At 42.5% G+C, this 9,049-nt stretch overlaps 1 pseudogene across 1 annotated transcript; it reads right to left on the bottom strand.

Annotated features, from left to right (window-relative positions):
- Positions 1-4,788: 4,788 nt before the first annotated feature.
- On the bottom strand, positions 4,789-7,951 carry LOC307106577 (ferritin light chain-like; annotated as a pseudogene). Its single transcript has 2 exons — positions 7,402-7,951; positions 4,789-4,885 (listed from the first exon to the last, which is right to left on the bottom strand). The product of its transcript is annotated as a ferritin light chain-like (transcript).
- Positions 7,952-9,049: the final 1,098 nt, after the last annotated feature.

Raw genomic sequence — 9,049 nt, 5'->3', positions numbered from 1 at the left:
TATCATGGAGAAAAACACATTATTCGCCAGGGTCAATTTAACCCATTATGCACATGTCAAAGTTGAAAAAAGGAGAGAAAAAGAGGCCAAACCTACCTTGGCCCAAATTAAGATGCTTGTATGTGTTTCTCCTTTGCCCGCTTCTGAAATAAAATTCAGTGGCATGTTGGCAGTTGGCCATTGGAAAGCTAATGGCAGCAACAGAAACCGAAGACAGGAGACTCTTTTCTATGGTATCTTGTCCTCCCGATACACAGAAGAAATACACAGCAGAAAGGCCCTGTTGGGATCCCGCAAAAAGATTTGGCCTACCAGACAATGGAGTAACGGGAACAAGATACTACTCAGAAAGCGGAGACATTTTAAACCTCATTCGGTAAAAGCAATGCTTTAGCTACTCCCCCACCCCCACTCAGTAGCAGGACACAAGAGCTGACAGAAATTTAACCAAGAAAGAAGGGGTTGTTTACAGCACAGACAATAGGCCGGCAGGTTTCATTTCCCCGCATGTAACTTGAAACCAGTTTAATGAAATAACTCCCAGATTTCAATGGCTGCTGACTCTGGGCCAGAAAGCCCGAACCACCTTGGTTGCTTAGGATACGGTAGACAGGGCCGGAAACCCACAAGCTGTGGTAGCTTCTTTAACGATCCCTCCAATGTCACGTCGCTCTTCCAGGCCTAGGAGTGCGGAGGCCTTTGAGAAGGCCACGGAGGGCTGCTGCGAGTCACAGCTTAGGCGTGTGTTACCTGCTGTGCTGGGGATCCCCAGCTCCTGTGAGGGGGATGCGCATGGGAACTGTTGGGTGGGGTCTCCCTGCGCTGGGGCTGCTGCAGAGGCAGAAGGAATCCTTTGGGACTTGCAGTCCAGCAGTTTTGGATTAGGTGAGGCTAAGAGATCTCTGGGTGGTCACGTCCAAGGTGTTCATGTGTGGGTAAGAAGGTCCACCCAAATGAAGGGAACCCGGCTGTGCCTGCCTGCACTCTGCTGCTCTTAGAGAGGCACGAAGGGTTTTCGACACAACTCACCGTTGGTGGTAAGGTCTAGGACAGTGGTCGGCAAACTCATTAGTCAATAGAGCTGCAGTTTGCCGACCACTGGTCTAGGAGTTTAGAGTCAGATCAACCTACTCTAGAATCCTGCTGCCCCTCCACTTGTTCTGTGACCTCAGCAAATTACTTACCATGTTTAAAACTATATATATTTTTTTCTACTGGAAAATGGTAATAATACCGACTTTGTAGAATTGTTGGGAAGATTAAATGAAGTAAGGTACACCATATGTTCATCTCACACCTGGCCCAAAGTAACTCTTGATTCCTTAGGCCCTGGGGGAAGATTACCTGCTCAGATGGCTAAGTTTGCCGGAAAACACCCTTAATCTTTGTGATACGTTAATCTTTGTTAGAGGAAACTTGAGAGAAGAGTATCAATATTAACTTTTTCATCAACTCAGTTTATCTGAAATATGTTTAAAGTGTCTTATATGCCAGGCACTGAGGACCCAGAAATGAATAAGGCAGAGCTTTGACCTTATTAAAAACACCTTCTGGTACAGTAGGTTTCAAGCCTTTTGACTATGATCCATGATAGGAAATACCACAATGCAATGCAGTACACACTCTCACACACAGTATTTAAATAAAATTAGAACAAATGTTCCTTAAAAAATTTTTTTTTCCAATCCTCACTCAAGGATATTTTGTTTTGTTTTGTTTTTATTGTGTGTTTTTGTTGTTTTAGAGAGAGAGAGTAAGGGAGAGGGGAAGAGAGAAACATCAATCGGTTACCTCCTGTGTGCACACAGATCAGGGATCCAACCCACAACCTGGGCATGTGCCCTGACCAGGAATTGAACCCTCGATCCTTCGGTGCATGGGACAATGCTCTAAGTAACTGAGCCATATTTGCCAGGGCTGGAACAAGTGTTACTTGCTTGAAATAGTACTTGCCTTTGCATGCAAAGCATTCTGATAATTTTTATGCTATTTTATTTCATTTAAAAAGCTGACAGTGACTTACTAAACTGATTTTACACCTGCGTATAGATCACAACCTCCAGTTTGAAAAATACCAACTCTGACCTTCCCAATAACCAGGGTTGGCATGAGCCCTTGTTAGGGAGGTGACCATAAACTGATTTTACACCTGCGTATAGATCACAACCTCCAGTTTGAAAAATACCAACTCTGACCTTCCCAATAACCAGGGTTGGCATGAGCCCTTGTTAGGGAGGTGACCACTCAGAGAGGGCCTGGATCTTGACTATTCTAAGTCAGTCCTGAATTCCACCCCATTCACCTTTGATTTCTGGTTTAGGCAAAGACATGTGAAATGATTCTAGCCAATGAGATAAGAAGGGACATCTTCAGTGGGTCTCCTGGAATGATTTCACTGCTGTGAAAAAGGGGCGTGTAGAAGGGGCAGTTCTCTTTCGGACCCTGACACTGTTGTTCACATGTGCTGCCTGGACCTGGGGCAGGACCATAATTAATATGGTAGCTCCATATGTGGGCCCCAAACCTGGCGATCACAGAGTGTGGTAGAGAGGAAGAGCCTGGATTCCTGGTGACATTTTGGAGCCATTGAACAAACCAACTTTGGAATTGCCCTACTTTTGGATTAGTTATAAAAGCTAATACATTTTTCTTATTGTTTAAACTTCCTTTGGTTGGAGTACTTATTATTTACATCCCAAATGATAGACTGGTTTACCTATCTCTTGCATCTGGAGCATGTGCTATGATTTTTTTTTAACTTTGACTCACCCGGGAACCAGTAGAATCAAATTAAAACCACTTAATTACTCCCTTAAATATGGTGTTTAATTAAGTTCATATCACATAAATGAACGCTTTCTAAATGTTTCTTGTAAACTGTGGAATGACTGAACTGATCTTAAAATATGAGTTAACCAATGAAACAAGTTTAGCTGTGTGATTTTGGGCAAGTTACTTAACCTCTCCGTGTCTCAGTTTTTTCATCTGTTTATACAAGAATATGAGACTAAAGATGATTTTCATATCTAGATTCTGTAATGCTAAAGGGTGGTGTCTGAATGAAATTCATCAGAAAGAGGAGTTTGCCTTTGAGTGGACGTTAGGACTATTAGTGAGGCCTATTATATTTGACTAGAAAGTTTTATTTTGGAAGTTGGAGGTGGGGGTGGTCTTATCCTGAGATTTGATGGGACAGGACTAGCAATCAGAAGATCTAGATTTAGGGCCTGGCTCTACTATTCGGTGGCCATGAAAACCTCATATAGGCTCCACCATTTTCTGTGTATAAAGTTGCTTTGAACATTCTGTTCTCTTTGAACATGTTTCCCCTTCCATAAATGCAGGTGATAGTACCTTATCTGTTGACTTTTCACGATGGTATGAGAATCGAATGAGGTAATATAGCTTAAAGCACTTGGTTAGCCATTAATGAGCTATACAAAAGATTTTGCTGTCTTGGTGATGTAAACCATAGTGTGCATTTAGCTTGTGAAATTCTGTGCTGTGTTTGTAATAAGCTCTCAGAAATTATTTAGATCCCGATTTTATACTGGGGAAATAACCATGCTCTTTGGCTGTGAGCCTCTGACTCTCCCTCTCCTGGCTAAATAGTGGGCACATTCCATTGGTTTTATTCTGAGATTTTTTTTCACTTGCTAATAAATAACTACTATTGTTTTCATAACAAGGGAACTGCACAAATGACTTGAGGGATGCAGAGGTGAGTATAGAGACCTCCTTGTAGTTGACTTTTTCTTAGAAAAACCCAAATTTTTATTCAAATATAATATTGGCTCAGAAATCAGAACACCTAGTGATCCTCCGTAGGTAGGGCAATGAGTTAGACATAAATAAAATATATTGATTTGTTGGCCCTGACAGTGAGGTCCGGTTTTAAAATAAAAGGGTAATAATTAATATTCCAAAATAAATGTGTGGAGTCAGGCTCTTCCTGTCCTCCCATGAAATTCTACAGGTCTTACTCATTCTTGTTAGCGATCTAATCTGAAGTACCAAGAGCGTAAATGATTTCCCTCACTGGTGAGTGTCTCTCACAAACTCGTCCTTAGAGCCAGGGCCCAGCCTGGACTCTGCTCCTGATGACCATCCCATATGTCTCTATAAATAGACCATTTGTGAATGCTTTTTATTGGGCTTGGATTGGACAACAGTCATGACTCTCAACTTCCCTTCCTTCCCTGTTATCTGATTTTAAATGATCGCTGACAGCCAGGATGTGATAAAGATACTGTGTTCAGAGTTCAGAGTTCTGAACACAGTTTTTCAGCATAAGGCTAGAAATACATATTTTAGACAAAAGATGGAAATCCTACCAATTGGTAGTGACTTCGCTCCGAGTGGCTCTCTTGCTTTTCAGGAAACGTGGCTCTGGTCTCCTGTCCTTGTTAACACCACCTTCCTCAGTCTGGCTGTAAATCATTGCCTTGGCAACACCACTTCCCACAGTCCACAGAGCTTTGGACAGCCTTTCTCTATTTTGCCTTTGTCTCCTATTCATTGGCCAGTAGGGTACAGAAGCCCATGACCCTGCTCATCCCAGCTTTGTTTTGTTCAAAGTCTTGTGCAAAGAGGAAAACCAGGATTTTGAAACAGGCTCTGGGCTGGGCTGTTCCAGTACACTGCAAAATAAATCGCAACAGAGCAGCTGGACATTAGCACTTTTAATGGACAGGAGAGTCTGGCCAAAACAGGACTGGGCTAGGAAAGGGTCATTTTGTTGGAATGCTAATTTTGTGGGGTAGAATGCCTCTCCGCTGTTTTTATACGTCATGAGTTCTCTTCCCTTACAGGCAGCTGCTGAAATGAAGGTATTCCTGTGGCAATACCAACTGCACAGTTTGGGCAAAGCCTGTATATTTTCAATCTGCATTTACACAAGGCTGATTTGTCATTAACGGCAAAAGTCAGGAGAGGGAGTTTAAAATGCAAATTAAAATGTAAACATAACATACAAGTTTACAACCAACAGTTTCATCTTCGCTGAGCAAGATTTTACCGACTGGTTTCAAAGGGGAAAAGGACTAACATTTACTGAGAGCCCACTGTGTGCCAGTCTCATTAAATTCTCATAGCAACCCTATAAAGCAGATACTGTTTTTGCTTTACCACCACCCCTTTGGGAGTTCTGCCAAGGGGTGGTGGTGCTGGTGGGTGCTAATGTTGGCAAACAACAGAAAAGGGGTTTCAAAAGCAATGCCTGAGCTGCATGCCACTTAATTGCCCTGGGAGTCATCTCTGGATAAGTGGGTATAACCAACAGGATTTTGATGGCCTAGGTTACCAGCTTAATTTTCCATAAGCTCTTGGGAAAACACATTGTATAACCCCATCAAATTATGTTGAATTAAACTGCATCCTTCAGGTGGAAGAAAGTATAGGGAGCATAAATGGCGATGGAAAAAAATAAAATAAAGTAAAAGGAAAAAAAATAAACTGCATGCTTAGGGTCCAGGATAAGGTTGGTTCAATCACCCATGTCTTACAACTACTCCATGATTTTTTAAAAACCTGTATCTTATGTTTGAGCTACTATAACAGAATACCATAGACTGGTGACTTAACATTTATTTCTCACAGTTCCGGAGGCTGGAAAGTCCAAGAATAAGGTGCTGGCAAATCCAGTATCTTCTGATGAGGACACTCTTTTTGGTTTATAGACAGCCATCTTCTCATTGCATCCTCACATGGCCAAGAGAAAAATCTCTCTACGTTTCTTCTTATAATGGTATAAGCCCATTTATGAGGGCTCTATTCTCATGACCTAATTACCTATCAACCACTCCCCCGCCCCCCAATACCAGCACATTGGAGGTTAGGATTTTAATATATGAATTGGGGGTGGCAGCACAAACATTTAATCCATGACAGTCTGGTTTCAATGTCTCTGAGGTTATCAGATTCATCAAGGGGGTTTGACTGATTGTGGATGCACCCATATGACCTGACTTTCCCTTTTGTTTGTTTGGTAATAGCTTAGGAGATGGGGTAGGGGAAGGATTCTTCCTCTGTAGAAAAGTTCTGCCAAGGGGCAGTAGGGTATAGTGGTTACAAACACAGATTTTAGGTCTAGATTTTGGATTCAGACTGAGGTTTACCATCCAAATTGTCCTATTTACATTTTGTGTGATGTTAGGATACTTTCTTAACCTCTTGAGGTCTCAGTTTCATCACTTATGAAATGGGGATGATAAATATGTTGCTTACCTCCCACAGAAGTTGTGAAGATTAAATGAGATACTATATATAGCATTCAAAGCAGTGCCTGGCATATAACAAAATCTCAAGAAGTATTTGCTGTATTGCCTGTATTGGTTTGCTCGGGCTACCATAACAAAGTACCACAGATGGGTTGGCTTAAATAATACAAATTTATTTTCTCACAGTTCTGGAGGCTAGAAGTCTGAGATCAAGGTTGGGTCTTTGAGGGTCATGAGGGAAGGTTCTGTTCCAGACGTCTCTCTTTGTCTTATGTATGTCCATCTTCTCTCCATGTTTTCATATGGTCTTTCTTCTGTGTGTGTGCCTGTGTCCAAATTTCCTCTTCTTATAACGACTTCAGCCATATTGGATTTAGATCCACTCTAATTACTTTATTTTAATAACTTGATTGCCTCTTTAAGAACCCTATCTTCATATAGGTCACATTCTGAGGAACTAGGTGTTCAGAATTCAACATATGAATTTTTGAGGGACATGATTCAAATCATAACAGTGCCTAAACAAAGTTCTAAATGAAAGTTATTCTCAGGGTGAATTTTATTCCTTCAAAGTTGCCTGTTTGTTTGTTTTTTCTTTTCTTTTGAGTAACCAGTGTAAATTTTCTGCCTTTCTCATGTTATCTCCTATTTATACATTCTGTTTTAAAACTTACATAAATATCTTGGTCAAAGTTCTAAGGGTGCTGGACAGGTTTTTCCCCAAGGGAAAACCCATGGAATTGTAGGTCAATCAGTAACTCAATACCTAAATATGGGGTGGGATTATTATAATACATTTAAGATTTTTTTTGGCGAACTCAACTTTATTATTTTATTATTGAAAACACCATGGGAAATCTTCCTTCCTCTCTTATCTCCTTCCTTCCTTCCTTCCTTCCTTCCTTCCTTCCTTCCTTCCTTCCTTCCTTCCTTCCTTCCTTCCTTCCTTCCTTTCTCTCTCTCTCTCTCTCTCTCTCTCTCTCTCTCTCTCTCTCTCTCTCTCTCTTTCTTTCTTCTTGTTCTTCTTCTTCCTCCTTTCTTTTCCTTCTTCCTTCTTCTTTCTGCAAAAAGCTTTCTTGTTTTCATTTGCTCCAATGCATGGGAGAAGGCTCCAGGGTGGTTAAAAGGATGCCTAGTGGTTTGGGGGAGAGGCTCAGGCAAAAGCCAGACACCAGGGAAATACAGAGGGGCCCCTGAAAGGCCTCTGGGCTCCAAAGGCTCTGAGTTGTGCTTGAAGGTGAGCCTTTCAAAGAGATACTCACCCAGCCCAGCCTGGGGGCTGGCCAGGCTGCAGAGGTGGTCGCCCCTCTTCTTGATGAGTTTCACCTCCTCATCTAGGAAGTGGTTCTCCAGGAAGTCACAGAGATGAGGGTCTGTAAGAGCAGAACCCAGGGCAGATCTAAAAGGGCCTGGTTCAGGTTCTTCTCCATGTCTGTGGCAGCTTCCATGACGTCCTGAGTTTTGCCTCACTCACCTTGGGAAGGCTTCAGCACATACTGGAAGAAAATGCGGCTACCATGCTGGTTTTGCATCTTTAAGAGGTGCTCAGCGCCCTCACACTTCTTCTCTGCCAACTTGAGGCAGAAGTGGCCCTCCAGAGCCACATCATCCCAGTTAGAATAGAAGCCCAGAGACAGAGGTAGGTGCAGGAGGCCTGCAGATGCACGTTGACCAGATAGTTGACTGGCAGCCTCCACCTCGGTGGAATAATTCTGATGAATTTGGGAACTCATGGTTGTTCAGCAGTAAGGAGTTAAGGTCAAAAAGTGGTGTTGGCTGGTCTTGGAGGCTGGGGATGGCTGAGGTAGTTACGAAGGTGGTGACTTGGAAAAGAAGTTGGAGGGTGGTCAGAGGCTGAAAGAAAGGGCATCCCTGGGTCTGTTCCAACCAAACACTGTTGAAGCAAGAGACAGATTGGGGGACCTCCAAGGGCACTCCCAGCAATCTACTCTTTCAATAGTTGTTATTAGTTGGGAAATACTGTCAGTCAAGTCCCAAAATGCTTATGGCTGGCATGAAGAGGTACCTCTGTGTGTGAGCTGGGACTACCTTCACATAAAAATTCAGATTTCTCTTGGGGGGGAAAAAATCAAACAATGTGGCAACAATAGCTCTCTTTACTGCATGGCAACTATTAGCTGTAGCTGAATAGCAGCTGCCCCTTTAGACTGGGCATGTCTCTCCTGTTAGACACACTCTCCACCACTCCCTGTTAACACCCAAACATAGACTTAGTGTTAGTTGCCATTTATTATCACAGGGGCATTGTTGTTTTTATTATACTTGGTCTGCTTACCCAGCTGACCCTTGTAGGGTACTGAATTTGAGATATGTGTTCTGTGCTATCACAAGACTACTCCCAGTTCCCAACTTCTGTGACCTCCAGTTCACGTATGACATTCCCAGGAGAATGGATGAGATTAGCTCAGCTGGAGGCAGGTAGCTACCTCAGCACCAAGCTATGACCAGTATCTTGTGGCTGAGCATCTGCTTGGAGTCCATCCCTAAAGACCCAAAGTGGGGATTGTAAGAGAAGAGGAATTGCTTCCAGAGAGGAGGGACCTACTACACTGCAGAGCTAACTCTTGAACCAAAGTAATGCTATACCCACTTTATATTTTACTTCAGCTTTAATTGCTGGGTGTTGAGGTAACACCAACAATGTCCCGTTTAGTGAATTCTGCAGATTAAATGCTTCCAAGTGCAAAAATGGCAAAAAATAAATGCAATTTGAAATTTATTCTTTATGTAAGCAGTATCTATGAGAAGGAGTGGAAATGTATATACAAGCCACAGGCTGGTGCTCCAAAAATTCCATTTAAGACACAGAT

The sequence above is a fragment of the Cnephaeus nilssonii genome, assembly GCF_951640355.1.
Source record: "Cnephaeus nilssonii genome assembly, chromosome: 10".
Classification (NCBI taxonomy): domain Eukaryota; kingdom Metazoa; phylum Chordata; class Mammalia; order Chiroptera; family Vespertilionidae; genus Cnephaeus; species Cnephaeus nilssonii.
Note: the sequence above shows the minus strand (reverse complement) of the source record. Positions and strands in the feature narration are given on the sequence as shown.